Consider the following 19952-nt stretch of genomic DNA (forward strand, 5'->3'; position numbering starts at 1 on the left):
CGACAGCGACGATGAGGGTAGCGGGCGGCGGGGTGGCGGGCCCGACTAGGCGTCGGGCGCCGCTTCGCGCGGCACCGGCGACCCCATCATCCGTGTCGCCGGCTCCTTGAACTCCCCGGGGTCGTATCCTTGGGCGGCTGGCGTAGGGAGGCTGCGGAAGGGGAAGAGGGCTGGCGACAAGGCCGTCAGGTCGGAGTACGAGGGCGTGGTGCCCTTAACAGCGTGCTGACGTCCTGCCGCCCCATCTTCGAGCCCCGCTTCCAGCGCCGCCATCGCCGTCCAGCCTTCGGACGGCCCCCGAGATGTTCTCTTGGTGTCTTCTGGCACCCGTAGCTCTCCTAGGCGCTCCTTTTGCCCTTTTCGCCTCCTTGACCTGCCTCCTGAAGAGAGGGACAGGAAAGGGATTACGGGCATCTTATCTTTTTAATTTGTAAGCCTTCGGGCCTTAGCTGTATCTAAAACTTGTAATCCTCTCTTTCATGTTTTTCATCCTCTATGGACTGTACCTGAGTGGGATGTTTTTTAATGAAAAGGGGATGCTTGCCGGGTTATTTGTAGCGGGTTGAACCCATGCCAAGGAGCAAATCCTTGGTATCCCTCGGACAGACATTTCATCTCCCGGCAACAGGCCCTGCCGCCTTCCCGCGCCGCTCGACCTTTCTCACGCCTTTGACGGAGGCGGGAACGAGGTGGGTGCAGTCCCCTCGTTTCATCCCTTTGCTGCCGGGACTACGACCAAACTTGGCCCCGGGAACGAGCCCCAGGGCCTAGAGGTGAGGCAGCACGGCAATTTTCGGGAAGAAACGCGGTTTCGCATTCCCCAGTCCATAAGAGGATGCATGATGAGGGATGAAAGACTTATCTGATATTGCAGCCCCTGACAACTCTGGTTTGCCGTGGACGATTCTTGGCACTCGCAGCCCCCAGCGATACTGGCTTGCCGGGGCCCAGGTGCCGGCGCGCCCTTCTTCTCCTTTTCGTCCTCAAGCAGTCTGGCCAGGATATGCGAGCCCTAGCATGCATGCTATAACCCCGGGGTGGAAGGCTTCGGGTACTCTTCCGACGAGGAACTCCAACCCAGCGCCAAGCTCACTCTGTTCTTCAAAGGCGTGGCGGCGGCGCTCCAACAACTCCAGGAACGGATCCCAAAGCAGTTGGCCGACGAGTCACGCTCGATTTGTGCCGGAGTTCTGGAGAAGGTGCTGGTGAAGGTGGCCTTCCGCAATCCGGGCCTCAACCTCACCAACATCCTCAAGAGGCTGCCGGCGGACGCTGATCTTGACGCACTTAAGGCCCTCGTCGCACCCATTGTGGATAGGGTGAACGAGGTCAAAAGGGTTGACGGCGGTCGCGTAGATTAGGCCGTCCATTTTCTTCTTTTCTTGTCGCTGCCAGTCCTGTCATGGGAACACTTTATTAGAGGCGCGACAAGTTATTTTCGTAATATAACTCTATCTTAGGCAAAAAATTGCTGTGTTACTTCCTTTACTCGACTCTTGGCTTTGTATGGTTCTGCCCTACGCTTTCTAGGGAAACTTGCCGGCGCAGGCACCCTTGCCGCGAGCGTCGAGTGCGGAACTTCAGCAGCCTGCTGGCGGAGTCGCTACCGACAAGCAACCTTGTCGCAACTAGTTGCAGCTCACTTAAGTTGTTGAGCGGACTCGAAACAAAGTGGGAGCCCTCAGTGCAGCCAAGAAGGCGCCTCCGCAGGATCGGGGATGCAGCAGGGCGGCAAGCTGGTCAACAGCCGCAGCGCCGCGCGACACGCTCCACCGCGGCAAGTACGGTTGCCGCGGGTGCGCCTCCTGCCGCAGTGGCAGCTGGGGCGGGGTCATCTCGGGCTGGCGCCGCAGTCCCCGCAAAGCGGCCAAGGGATCCCACCCCTCCACCTCGTCGCGCCGGAGGTGGGCCGAACTTCGACCTCTCCGCGCTCAGCTCCGACGAGGAAGAGGAAGAAGAGTAAGATTCCCTTGTTGTTCTTGTAGTTCTTCAACTTGCCATTCCTGTCTTGCATCTGATCTGACCCACCCTGGACTCTCCCTTTTCAGGACTCTGGCCCAGAGGGCGGCGAAGAGGGCCAAGGCTCAGGTGGTGGTCATCGAGGACGAGCCCACTGCGACGATAGGAGGCGCGCCCGAGACCACCTTGCCGGATCCGATCATCACTTCCCAGAGCAGCCCCCAGCGCAGCCCCCAGCGTAAGCATATGGTTTACTTTCTGCTTCTGGGTGCGCGTGGTTGCTCTTTTCCTTTGTTGACATCTGATCACTGGTTTGTTTGTGCAGGAGCAGAACAGCTTCATCAGGAGGGCATGGTGATCTCCTCCGACTCGTCGTCTGCTTCGACTACGCCGCCAAGGGCGGACTCCCCGGCAAGGGAGCGTTCTCCGGTAAGGGAGGAGCCTCCGGCAAGGGAGGAGTCTCCGGCAAGGGACAACGCTAACGATCCGCCGGTGGTGGAGGTCATGACAACAGATCCTAGCACAGGTAGTCCTTCTTGCCCGAAACTTTCCTTGTAGTCTTCTGCTGATTTCTCTTCTCGGATACTTGTTTGATTTCTCCTTCTTCTCCGGTCGTCAGACCCACCCTCCGCGGATCCGATGGAGACCGAAGCGGGCGGCGAGGAGGACGCGCGCGGCAATACTGATGATGCCGCGGCCACCGAAGGAGCCGGCGCTGACGTGCCCGCCGGCGAAGAGGCCGCCAAGGCTGCTGCCGAAGAAGCTGGCGGGGGATCTGGCGATCGCACTGACGGTCCTGAGGCCGCAGGAGTGCCAGGCGCTACACCGACCGCCGATCCCTCCGCCGCTGCCGCGGCGGCAGACTTCGAGGAGTCCCAGCCCGGCGCCTATCTGAAGGCCGGCGAGGGCATCTTCATCAAGCTCCCCTGGGCGTCGAGCTCCAGGGCGCCGATGGAAGGAGAAGCTCTGGATGGGGAGGTGCTTGCCTCCGCCGGGTTGTCGATCGTCGACGCGCCGGGAAGCAGCAGCGGCGAGCCTGAGGAGGAGCGGCTGCTACGGAGGCTGCTGGCGCTCTACCGCGCCCGCCAAGTCAAGTTGGAGTCCCGGGAAGCGCTTGTCGCGAGGGCGAGCGTGGACATAGAGAAGCGTGCGGAGGAGCTCCGGGGTCTTCGCCAAGAAACTCTCCGGGCCTTGGCGGAGGAGCGGGAGCAGCTTGCTGAGGAGCAGAAGGCCTTCCTCCTTGAGAAGGCTGAGGCTGAAGAGCAGCAGCGGCTCACCGGCGAGAAGCTGTACGCGCAAGAAGGCGAGCTGACTCAGCGGAAAGTGAACCTCGACAGCCACGAAGAGGAGCTTGCCGCGCGCGAACGGGCACTTGGCGGGACGCTCCAAGAGGCAAAGGATGCGGCTGCGGCTGCCGAGGCCGCCAAGAAATAATTGGAGGCAAAGGTGGCGCAGCTAGAAGCTGATTTGAAGGTTGGTGGCGAAGAGCTTGCCGCGCTCAAGCTAGAGCGCGAGAAGGACGCCCTTGCCCACGGTGAGCTGTAGGGCCGACTCGCCGAGAGGGGCAAGGAACTGAGCGCTGCCAAGGATTCCAACGCCGATCTGACGCTGAAGCTGGCCACCTTGACGGAGACGTTGGACAGCGCCAGGAAACAGGAGGCAGACTTGAAGAAAGACATCAAGGCCAACGATGCGCTGCTGGCGAGGGCCGCCGAAACCAAGAATTTCCTCAGAGATACCGTGGCGCTCTGGAAGGAGGGCCTCGTGAACGTTGCTGCAGTCATTGAAGAGGAGCTGGTGCAGTTGGGGGTGGAAGGCTTCGGGTATTCCTCCGACGAGAATCTCCAACCGAGCGCCAAGCTCACTCTATTCTTCAAGGGCGTGGCGACGGCTCTCCAGCAGCTCCGGGAACGGATCCCAAAGCAGTTGGCTGACGAGTCATGCTCGATTTGTGCCGGAGTTCTGGAGAAGGTGCTGGTGAAGGTGGCCTTCCGCAATCCGGGCCTCAACCTCACCAACGTCCTCAAGAGGCTGCCGACGGACACTGATCTTGACGCACTTAAGGCCCTCGTCGCACCCATTGTGGACAGGGTGAACAAGGTCAAAAGGGTTGACGGCGATCGCATAGATTAGGCCGTCCGTTTTCTTCTTTTCTTGTCGCTGCCAGTCATGTCATGGGAACACTTTATTAGAGGCGCGACAAGTTATTTTTGTAATATAACTCTATCTTAGGCAAAAAATTGCTGTGTTACTTCCTTTACTCGACTCTTGGCTTTGTATGGTTCTGCCCTACGCTTTCTAGGGAAACTTGCCGGCGCAGGCACCCTTGCCACGAGCGCTGAGTGCGGAACTTCAGCAGCCTGCTGGCGGGGTCGCTACCGACAAGCAACCTTGTCGCAACTAGTTGCAGCTCACTTAAGTTGTTGAGCGGACTCGAAACAAAGTAAGGGCGCTAGCGGCTCACTTAAGTTGCTGAGCGGACTCGAAGCAAAGTAAGGGCGCTAGCAGCTCACTTAAGTTGTTGAGCGGACTCGAAACAAAGTAAAGGCGCAACTAGCTACGAGTTGGTTCCTCCGCGCACAGGTTTTCCATACAAAGCACGGTCATTCAAGGAAAATAACTCAAAAACTTAAAAAACTGATTGCTCAAGCTTTGGCAACTTAGCTTTTCTGTCGTCTGCTTCCCGGCAAGGAGAAACTTTCTTGAACGGCCTGGTCCACACCATTATCTTCTCCTTCCCCCCCGGTAAACCTTGTGGGCGAGGGAACCTTCCTTCTTTTGAGAAAGAAACAGAGGAATAAAGTAATGATATGGAGCCTTGGGCTCATTATCGCTTACCGGGATTTGGTGCTGCACAAAGTGTCAGATAACATATGCGAAAAAGGATTATAGCATATAAAAAACTGACAAGACGTGCGGGGCACATGAACTTTACTGGTGCACGGGGTCTGCACCCGGCTTTGTACAAAGGATTACATCCAACAGCGGCAAGACTTGTACAAAAGGTGGTTGCCGGAAAAGCTTCCGGCAACCGCGCCCTATGGGTAAAACTTACGAAGATGTTCAATGTTCCAGGAGTTGCTCACTGGAATGCCATCTTCGGTCTCAAGGTGGACAGCGCCGGGCCTAGTGACTCGTTTCACCCGATAAGGGCCTTCCCACTTCGGCGTCAACTTGTTGGAATTCTTGGCGGACTGAACACGCCGAAGAACAAGGTCGCCTTCCTCGAAGCTCCTGGCTTTAACTTTGCGGCTATGGTAGCGATGCAAAGCTTGCTGGTAGCGAGCGGCTCGCACAGCAGCCTGAAGACGGTCTTCCTCAAGGAGCAGTGCGTCATCTTGCCGCAGCTGCTCTTGCTCAAGCTCATCATAAGCGAGCACTCGAGGTGACCCGTATACGAGTTCCATGGGGAGAACTGCCTCTGCTCCATAGACTAGAGCAAAAGGTGTCTGGCCAGTGGCTCGATTTGGTGTCGTTCATGGAGAACTTGGCGCTGGTCGCGACGAGCTCGTGGGTCCGACGACGCGGTGGAGCCGCTGTCGGGGTGGATCCGGCGAGTCGGCGATTTTGGCCTTCGTAGTGGAGAGTGCATGGAAGTCGCACCTCCCCCGGTCTTGTTGCCATCGGCTCGCGTCTGGCTGTCCTGCCGCGGCAGCGAGGTGCTTGGTTGCCGCGCAGTGTCGCCGTTGGCGAAGCCGATGAGGCTCTGGATAGTGGCCCTCCATTCATCGGTCTTGTCCGCCGTCGGAGGATAGTCTAGGAGCAGTTGAGCTCGCGCCAAGGCTTCAGCTGGAGTGGTGGGCGGCGGAGGTGAACGGTGCGAGGAGTGGGGCGTGCTCGGACTTCTAACCATGTTAGAAGGAGCAGTGCCCCGTCCAGGCGACCGTACTTCGCTCGAGCCAGCATGTTGATGTGCATGTTGGTCTTGAGCTCCACGAGAACCACCAGCTTGATCTTGGCCCAGCGGACGTATGGCGCTGCGATCACCATGACGCTGCTGGTCCCGTGCCTCCTGAGAGGGGCGCGGTGCGCGCATGGACGCCGAGGTCTGTGCCGCCTTGTCCTTGGACTTGGCCACACTGAGGGCTCCCTCGTCGACGCCCATTCTTCCGCCGGCGTCCACTCCACCACCCGTTTGCTCTGGAAGCGGTGAAAGCGACGCAGACGGAACAGCTGCCTCCGAATCCTTCTTCTTCGGTGGCATGTCGATGAAGACGATGAAGATTTAGCTCGCGTGCACGCCAGATCGGGTTCGCACAATCTCGACGCCCCCTACCTGGCGCGCCAAAGATGTCGGGGGAAACTGATCCACCAACACCTATGGGGACCGGGCCCCTTTCGGTTCGGTGGGAGGCGGAGAGCGCACAAAGAGCGGATCGAGGCAGTACACGCGAGCAGTTTTTACCCAGCTTCGGGCCGCACGGATGCGTAAAACCCTACTGCTGCTTGTTTGTGTGTATTGAATTCTTGCTCAGGAGCGATGGGCGCTGCCAGACCGAGCGTGAGAGTGTTCCTGGTGTTTCGAATGAGCCGAACCCCCTCTACGTTGCACTTGGGCCTCCTTTTATACTTTCAAGGGGTCACCGACAGGTGGCAACGTAGACTAGAAGGGTAAAAATGGAAAAGGATGCGGTAGGTGCAGCTACCGCTACTGTGGACACAGTGCACCCTACCTAACTCTGACGGCAGGGGACAAGGTCATTGAATGCCCGTCTGAGCTGCCTAAACAGTGCAAAAAGTGACCGTTAGGAGCGCCACCATTTGCCACGATGGCCTTCTCTTCATCTCCGCTTGCCACCGCGTACCCCTGGCTGCACAGGCTCCCGCCACGCGTCCCTGAGGAAGCCTCATGGCGACACACGGGTGGGTGCGCTGGAGCGTGGGTATAGAGTGGCAGCGGGCCCCCGACGAGTACCTTGTCGGGGTCGTCGTCTTGTCGTGTTTGGGAGCTTGTCGCTCACCGGGCCTTGCCGGGACGCAGGGCGCGTCGCGGCAAGCTTTCTTGGTATGCCTTGAGTGGCCTTCCCGGCAAGCTCCTCTTGCCGGGGTCTTGTCTCTTCCCGGCAAGATCCTCTTGCCGGGGCCTGGGTTGGCCTTCCTGGCAAGCTCCTCTTGCCGGGGCCTTGGTTGGCCTTCCCGGCAAGCTCCTCTTGCCGGGGCCTTGGTTTGAGTACTTTGTTCTTGAATGGTCTTCAAGGGAACCACGGAGGGTCTTGGCGGTCACCCGGCAAGCCTTGCCGCGGGATGCTGCGACCGCCCGTGCACAAGTTCGGGGTACTAGGGTACCCCTACTCTAGTACACCGACAATGTACCAAGGTGGTTCCTTGGCAAAGAAAGGGCCAAGGATTGCTATACGTGAGCAAGATATTAATTTGCCAAGGGACGCAAATGTACGGGCTTGTGAGTGGCCATCCGATGATTTTATGGTCGAAGCAGGCTTCAAGGAGGAATTTGACGCATATGTGCGTAATGCCGAGCTGGAGGACTTCTTACAAGATAAGTGTCCTCAATATTATCAATTGACCGATTCATTTGTGCGGAGGTTCGAATATATTTCTGCACGTAATTCTCCTAGTGTCATGTTTGATATTTATGATACATCTTATACCATGGATTTAGAGGATTTTACAACTACTTGCAAACTCCCGCAGTGGGGTAATATTAATGATCCTCCCAAATCTTAATTTAGAGATTTTTTTGCTAGTATTACTGTGGGAGAATCTAGGGACGTAGCACAAGCTACCATAGGGAGCATTCATTTTCCTGCTATACATTACTTTGCTCTCTTTATTTGTAGATGCATTAACGGTAAGGACGAGGTATGTCACATGTGTTCCCCTGATCTTTGTGTCCTCAAGAGTGCTGTGTCAGGTTATAAAGGTTATAACTTGGGGGCAATAGTTGCACGTAGGTTGCAGAATAATAGTAGAAGGGGTGATTTCTTTGGAGGAATTTATGCAACTCATGTGGGTAAATTTCTTAATATAGCTCCACGAGAGGGGGATATGATTGTACCTCCTATTTATTTGGATAAAGAAGCTATGTTTGATCATCATTTTCTTGAGAGGAAGATAATGAACAATTCCTCCATTATCAACTAATCTATGACAGATGCAACGTCGTCCCTGTTACTCTTCCTGCCCCCTACCTTTTTGATTATCAGGCAAAAGGAAGATATGTTGTCACCAGGGAAGAATCAACTAAATATGAGAGGGGAATGGAGGCAGCTCACCAACATGCTGCTGCTCAGGAGGTGGTCGCCTCTGCATCTCAGTACTACCCCACCTTCAGTTATGGATATCAGCCAGGCGGTCATTGGTATTAGACCAACTTAGGCCAAAAGCATAAGCTTGGGGGAGTACGCATTTCTCACCGGCTTTACATTCATGTTCACACAGTAGTCGTCGGTGCTCATACTCTTTCATTGTATTATCCATGCTAGTTTAAATTCCTTTTTCTAGTTTTCTTCTTGTGAGTTTGATAAACTTTAAGAAAAAACCAAAAAAATTAGTTAGTTTAAATTTTATGCTTGTAGTAGAAATTAAAATGAAAACCCAAAAAAGATTTCTAGTTCTTCTTTTTACTTGTTGGGAGCTTTCCCGTGCAAATAGTTTTATTTTCTATTCTTTCCTTTGGGGGTCGAGAAGACTATATTGAAAATGCTTAGTGACTCTTATATGCATGATTGTTTATTTAATTTAGAGGCCATATTACTTGTCTTCTCTCTTGAGTTGAATGCTTGCAGATTCCAGCTTAGTCCAATGCACGTGCACTCTTATTATTATATACATCATTCGTTCGTGCAAGTGAAAGGCAATAATGACGATATATGATGGACTTATTGGGATGAGAAAAGCTGGTATGAACTCGACCTCTCTTGTTTTTGTAAATATGATGAGTTCATCGTTCCCGAGTCAGCTATTATGAAGTAAACATATTTGCAATGACATTTAGAGATTATAGTTGCTCGTGCCATGCTTGATTAGCTATGAGTTATAATGGTTTACCTTGCGTGCCAACATGCTATTAGAATAATTATGATGTGGTATGATGGGATGGTATCCTCCTTTGAATGAATTGAGTGACTCGACTTGGCACATGTTCACACATGTAGTTGAATCAAATCAACATAGCCTTCATGATATTTATGTTCATGGTGGATTATATCCTACGCATGCTTGTACTTGGTGTGAATTAATTTTAATGCATGTTTACGACTGTTGTCGCTCTCTCAGTTGGTCGCTTCCCAGTCTTTTGCTAGCCATCACCTGTACTAAGCGGGAATACTGCTTGTGCATCCAAACTCCTTAAACCTCAAAGTTGTTCCATATGAGTCCACTATACCTTCCTATATGCGGTATTTACCTGCCGTTCCAAGTAAATATGTATGTGCCAAACTCCAAACCTTCAAATGAAATTCTATTTTGTATGCTCGAGCATCTCATGTTACAACTAGGGCTGCCTATATCTTCCATGCTAGGTGGGTTATTCTCAAGAGGAGTGGACTCCGCTCCTCATTCACGAGAAAGGGCCGATAACCGGGATGCCCAGTCCCATGATCCAAAAAGATCAAAGCAAATCAAAATAATTAAACAAAACTCCCCCAAGGCTATTGTATGTTGGAGGCACTCGTTGTTTCGAGCAAGCCATGGATTGATGCTTGTTGGTGGTTGGGGGAGTATAAACCTTTACCATTTTGTTTGGGAACTGCCTATAATGCATGTAGTATGGAAGATACAGCCATCTCATAGTTGTTGCGTTGACAACAAAAGTATGCCGCTCAAAATGTTATTCAATCTCTATTTTAAAATCGAGCTCTGGCACCTCTACAAATTGCTGCTTCCCTATGCGAAGGGCCTATCTATTTACTTTTATGCTGAGTCATCATCCTTCTTATTAAAAGCACCCACTGGAGAGCACACTGTCATTTGCATTCATTATTATTGGTTTATATTGGGTATGACTTGACTGGATCTCTTTTACCATGAATTACAATGTTTAGTCAGTCCTTTATCTTTAAAGGTGCTCTGCATTTATGTTTGCAGTCTCAGAAAGGGCTAGCGAGATACCATTTTGTTATATCATGTTATGATTATTTTGAGAAAGTGTTGTCATCCGAGTTTTATTATTATGGCTCGCTAGCTGATTATGCTATTGATATGAATAATTGTGAGACCTATGTGTTATTGTGAGTATGGTTAGTTCATAATATTTGCTGAAACTTGAATGCTGGCTTTTCATGTTGCAACAACAAGAGCAAACAGAGTTTGTAAAAGTTTTTCTTTATCAATTTTAGTTTATCAACTGAATTGCTTGAGGACAAGCAAAGGTTTAAGCTTGGGGGAGTTGATAGGTATCCAACGTATCTACTTTTCCAAACACTTTTGCCCTTGTTTTGGACTCTAACTTGCATGATTTGAATGAAACTAACCCGGACTGACATTGTTTTCAGCAGAACTGCCATGATGTTGTTTTATGTGTAGAAAAGAAAAGTTATCGGAATGTCCTGGAAATCCACGGAGGCACTTTTTGGAATTAATAAGAATTTTTGGCGAAAGAATTAATGCCAGGGGGCCCACAACCTGTCCACGAGATAGGGGGGCGCCCCCCCTAGGGCGCGGCCTCCTATCTCGTGGCCCCCTGGACCTCCACCGACGTCAACTCCAACTCCATATATTCACGTTCGGGGATAAAAAAATCAGAGAAAAGTTTCATCGCGTTTTACGACACGGAGCCGCCGCCAAGCCCTAATCTCTCTCGGGAGGGCTGATCTGGAGTCCGTTCGGGGATCCGGAGAGGGGGATTCGTCGCCGTCGTCATCATCAACCATCCTCCATCACCGATTTCATGATGCTCACCGCCGTGCGTGAGTAATTCCATCATAGGCTTGCTGGACGGTGATGGGTTGGATGAGATTTACCATGTAATCAAGTTAGTTTTGTTAGGGTTTGATCCCTAGTATCCACTATGTTCTGAGATTAATGTTGCTATGACTTTGCTATGCTTAATGCTTGTCACTAGGGCCCGAGTGCCATGATTTCAGATCTGAACCTATTATGTTTTCATGAATATATGTGTGTTCTTGATCCTATCTTGCAAGTCTATAGTCACCTATTATGTGTTATGATCCGACAACCCCGAAGTGACAATAATTGGGATACTTCTCGGTGATGACCGTAGTTTGAGGAGTTCATGTATTCACTATGTGCTAATGCTTTGATCCGGTTCTCTATTAAAAGGAGGCCTTAATATCCCTTAGTTTCCGCTAGGACCCCGCTTCCACAGGAGGGTAGGACAAAAGATGGCATACAAGTTCTTTTCCATAAGCACGTATGACTATTTACGGAAAACATGCCTACATTACATTGATGAATTTGAGCTAGTTCTATATCACCCTATGTTATAGCTATTGCATGAGGAATCGCATCTAGCATAATTATCCATCACTGATCCATTGCCTACGAGATTTTCATATATTGTTCTTCGCTTATTTACTTTTTCGTTGCTACTGTTACAACTACTACAAAAACCCAAAAACATTTATCTTTACTTTTGCTACCGCTACCTTTATTATCATACCACTTTTGCTACTAAACACTTTGTTGCAGATACTAAGTTATCCAGGTGTGGTTGAATTGACAACTCAACTGCTAATACTGAAGAATATTCTTTGGCTCCCCTTGTGTCGAATCAATAAATTTGGGTTGAATACTCTACCCTCGAAAGCTGTTGCGATCCCCTATACTTGTGGGTTATCACTTGACGCGCGGTCTGAGACGATTGTCTTTGGCACTCCATGGAGTCGCAAGATTTCCCTACAAAAGAGATTTGCAATGTGTGAAGGATCTTCTATCTTGTTGCAAGGGATGAAATGTGCCATGTTAGAAAATTGGTCCACAACAACAAACACATAATCCTTTCCATTTTGAGTTCTAGGCAAACGAAGTAGAAAATCCATGCTAATGTCTTCCCAAGGTTGATAAGGAATAGGAAGAGGCATGTAAATACCATGGGATTGCGCTTTAGACTTAGCTTTGCGACATGTAGAGCATCGGTTGGTGAAGCGTGAGACGTCAGAAACATCTTGGGCCAAAAGTAGTTCTTGGAGAGCGTGGCGAATGTCTTGTCGCGACCAAAGTGTCCAATGAGTCCGCCTCCATGAGCCTCTTGCAAAAGGAGCAAATGAAGAGAAGACTCGGGAATGGAAAGTTTGTTAGCTCTCATAAGATAATCAGCTTTGATGTAATGTTGTTCCCAAGATGTATGCGTCAACACTTAGCATAAGGAGTAGCAAAGGAACGATCATTCGCATACAAGTCTTTTATGTGCTCAAAGCCAATAACATTCAACTCAAGTTTAGTGACAAGTGTGCATATGCGTGAGAGTGCATCCACAACTACATTTTCCTTACCCTTAATGTACTTGATCACATAGGGGAAAGATTCAATAAATTCACTCCATTTGGCATGACGCTTGTTCAACTTAGTTTGACCTTTTAAGTACTTAAGCGTTTCATGATCGGTATGTATGACAAACTCATGAGGTCTAAGATAATGTTCCCAAACATGTAGCTCTTGCCGAACTCCTGGAGCTCTTGCTGTACCTCACCCACCCTAGCGTCTTGCTTTTCACGCTCAATACGCTCCGTGGCCACCTTGTCTTCGGCCTCGGATAGCGCTTTCCTCAGGGCTGCCACTTCGGTCGTGGCCCCTATTAAAAAATCATGACGCTTTTTGTCAACGTCACCAATTTTTTCTCCTCTATATGATATGTGAACGGGGTATCACTCACCTTTGTTCTCTTTGAGCTGCCTCTTCGTGAGGTTTAGCTCCTCTTCAGCCTACTCCAGGTCCCGTTTGAGTCTGGTGACCTCTGCTGTGCTGGCAGCAGCGGCAAGCAGCACCGCCTGCTTATTCACATAGACGCATACTGTTAGACTTCCGCGGTTCAGAATCGACCCTCCGTTTGGCTTTTCTTTCCGAACACCAAACAGAGTATCAGGGGCTACTGTCTATTGGGTGATAATTTCTCACACTTTTATTTACTTACCTCAAAGCCGGCCAGGAGGCTGGTGCAGGCTTCGGTCAATCCGCTTTTGGTAGACCGAACCTTCTGAATCACCGTACTCATAAGAGTACGGTGCTCTTCATCCATGGAAGCGCCGCAAAGCACTTCCAGCAGACTATCCGACGCCTCTGGCGCAACGGAAGTCATCGGCGCGGTCGGCTCGCCCTCCTTAGCGAGGGGCTGCCTACCTGAATCCGGAAACTTTGGAGGTTCCGGTACAGTGTCCGGCTGGGAGCCCAACTTGCTGCGGCTCTCGTCAGCATAATCTACGGGGATCTTACTCCCCATGTGCCCGGCGTATGGAATTTTGCCTTAGGGAGTCTCCAGAACCGCCTCCCCCTGCTCTGGTATCCTCTGGGACCACACCTCCGTGTCATCCGTAGGCCGAGGGGAGGTGGCCATCGGGAGCGAATTCATCGCTGAATCGCTCAAAGACCCGTCCGAAGAGGATACCTCAGGATGGGCCCTGGCCGGACTGCATATACGTGTTCGGCGTTATAACAAACTATGAAGCTAAGTCACACTACAGTATTATAGAGTGCGGATACTTACGATCTCACCAGGGGCTTGCCCTTGGGCAGCCACTCCTCCTTGCTGTAGGCGGCTGTGGTGGAGTGATCCGGAAGGGACGCCTTTCCCTTCTTTGGCATCCTAGGCTCCCCCTGCGGGCCGGCTTTCCTCTTCTTCTCCTCCGCAATGTGGGGAGGCGGAATTTCTTCGTGTTTCCCCCAGCCTCCACGGGAGGAATCTGCCTCGTCGTCCTCGGATGAGGAGTCTATGACGGCCTTGCGTCGGGGACCCTTCCTGGTCCCCAAGGCCGCCCTCTTAGACCCTTCGGCCTCCCCGAATGGGGCGGCCCTTTTCTTCTCCTCCTCCCCTTCGTGGGAGGAGTGTGCCTCATCGTCTTCGGATGAGGTGTCCGGTGTGACCTTACGCCGGAGACCCTTCCTGGTCCCTGTGGCCTTCTTTTTGGCCTTCTTTTCCGGCACCTTGTAAGGCGCCGGGACTAGCATCTCCGTCAGGAGAGCGGTTGCTGTATCTTCCGGCAGTGGAGCCGGACAGTTGATCTGCTTCGCCGTCACCACGTAATCCTGATTAAATACACATGATGACTTAAAATCCTCCCATGAGTATGCTGGGAAAGGTACATCTGGTGATGGTCAGAAAACTCACCAGATGGGGGAGCCGCGTGACATGGAATCCACGGTCCTCGGATGTGGGAGGAGGTATCTTGGAGGACTTGAATAGCACCTTCCATGCGTCCTTGTGCGTCGTGTCGTAAACCTCTTGAAGTGTCTGGTGTTCGGCCGGATTGAACTCCCACAGATTGAATGCCCGTCTTTGGCACGGAAGGAATCAGCAGAAGAGCATGACCTAGACCACGTTGACAAGTTTGATCTTCTTGTCCATCATATTTTTAATGCAGTTCTGAAGTCCGGTCAGCTCCGTAGGCTCGCCCCAGGCCAGGCCCTTCTTTTCCCAGGAAGTGAGCCGCATGGGAATTCCGGATCGGAATTCGGGGGCCGCTGCCCAATTGGCGTCGCGCGGCTCGGTGATGTAGAACCACCCCGATTTCCACCTTTTTACGGTCTCCGCGAAGGAGCCGTCAAGCCAGGTAACATTGGGCATCCTGCCCACCATGGCGCCTTCACACTCCGCTTGTTGGCCGCTCACGATCTTCGGCTTCACGTAGAAGATCCATAGCCACAGGCTGAAGTGGGGCTTGATGCGGAGGAAGGCCTCGCACACAATGATAAACGCCGAAATGTTGAGGACGAAATTTGGGGCTAGATCATGGAAGTCCAGCCCATAGTAAAACATGAGCCCACAGACAAAGGGATGAAGTGGAAATCCCAGTCCGCGGATGAAATGGGCGAGGAACACGACCCTCTCGTGGGGTCCCGGAGTCGGAATAATCGGCCCTGCGTCCGGCAGCCGGTGCGCGATATCTGCGGCCAAGTATCTGGTCGCCCGGAGCTTCGTAATATGCTCCTCCTTGATGGTGGAGGCCACCCACTTGCCTCCTGCTCCGGACATGTTTTGACTATGCGGAGAAGGCGTGAACAAGGGCGCTGGAGCTCGAGGGTGCGAGAATGGATAAGCGAAGGAGGAAGAAGGCGTGGGTAAAAAATGGGGGATCCTTATCCGTTTATAGAGGCGATGAAAACGGTGCGCCTCCCCACTTGCCCGTTAAAAGTCACTTATTTCCCAAGCGCCACGACTGATGGCGCGGTTGGGTTACCCGTGCCCATATTGATGAGAATCCCGTTATAAGGGGACATGATCTCTGCTTCGACAAGACGTGCCGAGGAAGCCATCTCGCAATATGTGCGGTGGCTGGTTGTCGGAAAACGGTTCAAATAATGACTCGACCATGGTGTGATGGCACGTTATCTAAAGTTGTTAGCAGATTATATTGGTGGAATAACCGTTCTCTCTATGATGGCATGTGAAAATCGTCTTGCAGATCCAGACACGATTTAAGTGTTCGAGGTTTACTTTGGAGTATTCGGAGATGGAACCCGCCTTGCAATGCAGAAGACAATCTACGCGTCGGACTCATCGTCATTGAAGCCTGGTTCAGGGGCTACTGAGGGAGTCCTGGATTAGGGGGTATCCGAACAGCCGGACTATATACTTTGGCCGGACTGTTGGACTGTGAAGATACAAGACTCAAGACTTCGTCCCATGTCCGAATGGGACTCTCCTTTGCGTGGAAGACAAGCTTGGCGATCCAGATATTAGATCTCCTTCTTTGTAACCGACTCTATGTAAACCCTAGCCCCCTCCGGTATCTATATAAACCGTAGGGTTTAGTCCGTAGAGGAACAATCATAATCATCATAGGCTAGCTTCTAGGGTTTAGCCTCTACGATCTCGTGGTAGATCAACTCTTGTAATACTCATATCATCAAGATCAATCAAGCAGGAAGTAGGGTTTTACCTCCATCGAGAGGGCCCGAACCTGGGTAAAACATCGTGTCCCCTGCCTCCTGTTACCATTAGCCTTAGCCGCACATATCGGGACCCCCTACCCGAGATCCACCGGTTCTGACACCGATAATGGGTTCTCACACACTTCTCTCATCTCACTTTTGGTGGCAAATAGGACAAGGTTTTTCTCTCTAGGCGAAGAGGCGCTCAAGTTTGGCTTGTGGCTCTCACTCACTTTTTAGTGGATCACTTTCTCACTCTTCTCTCCATGATGGGTGGCTTGCTTGTCAGGTATCACTTGACTAGGAGACATAGGTCATAGCACATATTCCTTCCCTTTCATCTTGAAGCTATAGTGATTGATACGCCCGTTGTGGATGACACCACAGTCGAATTGCCATGGTCGACCAAGAAGGAGGTGGCAAACAGATATCGGGACGACATCACACTCCAAAGTGTTCTCATATGCACCAATTTTGAAGGAGACTTGGACCGTATGCTCAACTCATATAGTTCCGGAGTCACTTAGCCATTGGACTTTGTATGGGTGCGGGTGCTTCATCTTGACCAATTGAACCTTGGAGCATAGTTCTTGACTTGCCAAGTTGTGACAACTAGACGATGACCTGACGGACCTTCCATTGATGCCGGCCTTTGTGTGAAATATGTGGCATCTTTGGTCCTCTTCTTGTTGATGTTGAAGAGTCAAGACTTTGGAGACAACGAGAGCGGGACTCGAATCCTCATCCCAAAAGATTTGATCATCTTCATCCTCGTTCACGCGCCGGTGCATTGCCACTTGCTTAAGGGCTTCCATCTCCTCGTCACTCATGGAGTCATAGGTTCCATCATCATTGACGATCATGGTGCGCTTGTTTGTGCATTCGTAGGACTTGTGGCCTCGGCCGCCGCAAGTGAAACACTTGAAGGAGCTTGTCTTGACGGTCTCATCAGTCGGAGTAGATGATGAAGCGCGCGGCTTGAAGTTGCTTGTAGTAGGAGGAAGACGACTTGAGCTTGTCAAAGTTTTCTTGTAACTTGACTTGTCATCATTGCTTGTAGATGGCTTGGTTGAGGTAGAAGTTGGAGGAGTCGTTGAAGCTTGGTTGTTGGAGAAGCCGTAGTTCTTGGATGAGTACTTGGCGTACTTGAAGTCATCTTGCACTTGGCGTTCCACCTTGGTAGCTTGATGCACGAGCTCAATCATGTTGGAGTAGGGTTGGAAGTCGGCGATCTTCTTGATGGGATGATTGAGTCCATTCAAGAAACGTGCCATAGTTTGCTCATCCTCTTCCGTGACATTGGCTCGAATCATGGCTATCTCCATTTCCTTGTAGTATTCTTCAACACTCTTTGTTCCTTGCTTGAGGAGTTGGAGCTTCTTGAAGAGATCGCGGTTGTAGTAGGTGGGCACAAAACGTGCTCGCATGACTTCCTTCATTTGAGCCCAAGTGGTGATTGGTGGTTCACCTCTTGCTTCTCGGCGCTCAAGGCCTTGTTCCCACCATATGAGCACATAGTCTTGGAACTCAAGTGATGCCATAGCAATCTTCTTCTCCTCCTCATAGTTGTGCAAACGAAAGATTTTTTCGACCTTCAATGCCCATGATAGGTACTCTTCGAGATCATTGCTTCCGTTGAACTTGGGCATGGTGAATTTTAGCTTGCCGTAGCGTTGCTCTTCATTGTGTTGTTGGTGATGGTGATGATGACGTCCTTGATGAGGAGGAGAGTCGTCCTCATGTTGCTCTTGGCGTGGAGGAAGTCCATGATCAACTTGCTCTAATTGAACTTGAGGTTGAGGTGGAGCTTGACGAGCTTGTGGATGAGCGTGAGGAACTTGACGTTGCACTCGCGGTTGGTAGTTCCTGATGCAGAGCATCCTTCCATCATCCCCATGGACTCTACACTGACACATCCAACCCCACGAGGACCCATGACAAGAGCTAGAGCACATGCTTTGGAAACCAAGGTGAACTCCTTCCTACTAGACTTGCATATGGACACGAATGGAACATGGTTACTACCTCACCAAAATATGCTATGCCTCCTTATGTATGAAGAGGAACAGCCCCAAGATGCTCAGGAGCATCACCAAGGAGAAGGAGGACCACCCCAAGGCCTTGCGAGCCAAGACGGAGTGCAACAGTAGCAATACAGAAGGTCCCAGGTGACCCCGTGCGCACGAGCCCCCGAGACCCCGTGCCCACAGACTACACAGGAAGCTGGCACTGGAGCACCCCGTGCACACGGGAGCGTACCATGCCCACGGGACCCCCGTGCGCGTGGGCCCAACTTACCCCGTGCGCACGGGCCTCCCAGGATGGCCGGCTGAGATTGCATCTTCGGCCCCTCTTCATCCCCTTCGACCCCAAGGCTATATATTCTGTACCAAGGACCATATTTAGGGTTAGCAAAGTATTAGATGAGATATTTGTGAGCTTTGCTCCTTCAGCTTCCCTGTTGGTGGATCAAGACCCCCTAGGGAAGAATCCTTGTGGATTTCAAGACCTCCATAAGGAGAAGACTATCTTCAAGCCCCCATCTCCTTTGGATTTGGGATGAACTTTGCCATTGTATCTTTCCTTTGATTGTGTTTTTGACTTGTGGATCTTGTGTTCTTATCCTGGTGGATGTGTAATCGGGAATTGTTGGAGTGATTTCCTCTTTGTGTTCTTGTTGTTGCTCTCCTTTTCCCCCTCCAAGTGTGAAAAGATCCCTCTTCGGGTTCTACCCTGTATCATCTTGGTATCATGAGCCACGTTGATTCACATCTTGGAGTCCTTACCTTCCACTTTCTAGCTTGATTTTGTTGTTTTTCGTCCTAATCCAAAAATCCCCCCCAAAAATAGCCCCAAAAAATTTTCTTGCAATTTGTTGATCTTGTGAGATTTGGTTGTTTTGATCCACTGGTGTTTGTAAAGTGGATCTACCCCTCCATCTTCGTCCCCACCCTTCCATCGTTCGAATTTGGCCAAAAACTTGGAAATTACCACGGGATCGGAGCAGTTCGTCCGCTCACAGAGGACCCCGTGCACACGGGCCATCGGGACCCCGTGCAGACGGGACCCTGAGGACACGGGCCTCACTTACCCCGTGCGCACGGACTATCCAGGGAGTTTCGGCCATTTTCTGTTTTTCTTCATTTCGTTTCCCCACCACCTCTTGTGTTCTTCCGCACCATTCCACGTGCTTGTTTGAGTTTTGCGTCGCGGTTTCTCTTGTGTCCTAAGGTGTTTCGGCTACTTAGGCGCGAGTTGGTATCATCATCATCGCCACCAATCATCGACTCAGACGACACATCGGCTTCGACAACATCATCTCCATTACTACCGTAAGCAAGGATGGTAACCTCGACGACGCCTCTTGTGCTCCCTTGCCATTAACTTGATAGCTTCGAGCCCTTTTGTGTAGCTTACCCATCGAGACTAGCTTGTTGAGTATTGCCGGGCCACGCCTTAGTGCACCATTAGTGTTCCATCCATCCCATGCATTTACTACTTGTTACCTCATTGTGTGGCTCGTATATCAAGCATCATGGCATAGTCAAAAAAAAGAGAGGAAAAAGCTTTTAAGCAAAAGAGAAGAGAAGCAAAGAGCTTATAAGCAATAGCATCAAGCCTTCTAACGTACGTGCATCATCTTGGTCATCACATATATAAGCATACTTGGGATAGGGAGACGAGTGATTTCTCTATTAGGTTGGTGCACTAGCGTATCTAGCCCATTAGTGCAATCGAGCTAGCGTCTCTCTAGTATCTGTATGACAAGAGCTTTTCCCGTGGTTCGACATCTTCGAGCTCACCCCTTGGTTGTGAGGATCTCATTTATCTTCCGTGTGTGTGTTCCTCGTGTTATCTTTGGAGGTTGATCTATCTGTCTTACTTGCCATTTGTGAATCTTCTCAACTTTATCAACATCTTGACTAACATTTGCTTGAATTATTTGTGCCTTTTCCTAACCGAGCTCTTCCATAGGCCATTTACTTGTA

The sequence above is a fragment of the Triticum aestivum genome, chromosome 4B, assembly GCF_018294505.1.
Source record: "Triticum aestivum cultivar Chinese Spring chromosome 4B, IWGSC CS RefSeq v2.1, whole genome shotgun sequence".
In the NCBI taxonomy this organism is placed as follows: domain Eukaryota; kingdom Viridiplantae; phylum Streptophyta; class Magnoliopsida; order Poales; family Poaceae; genus Triticum; species Triticum aestivum.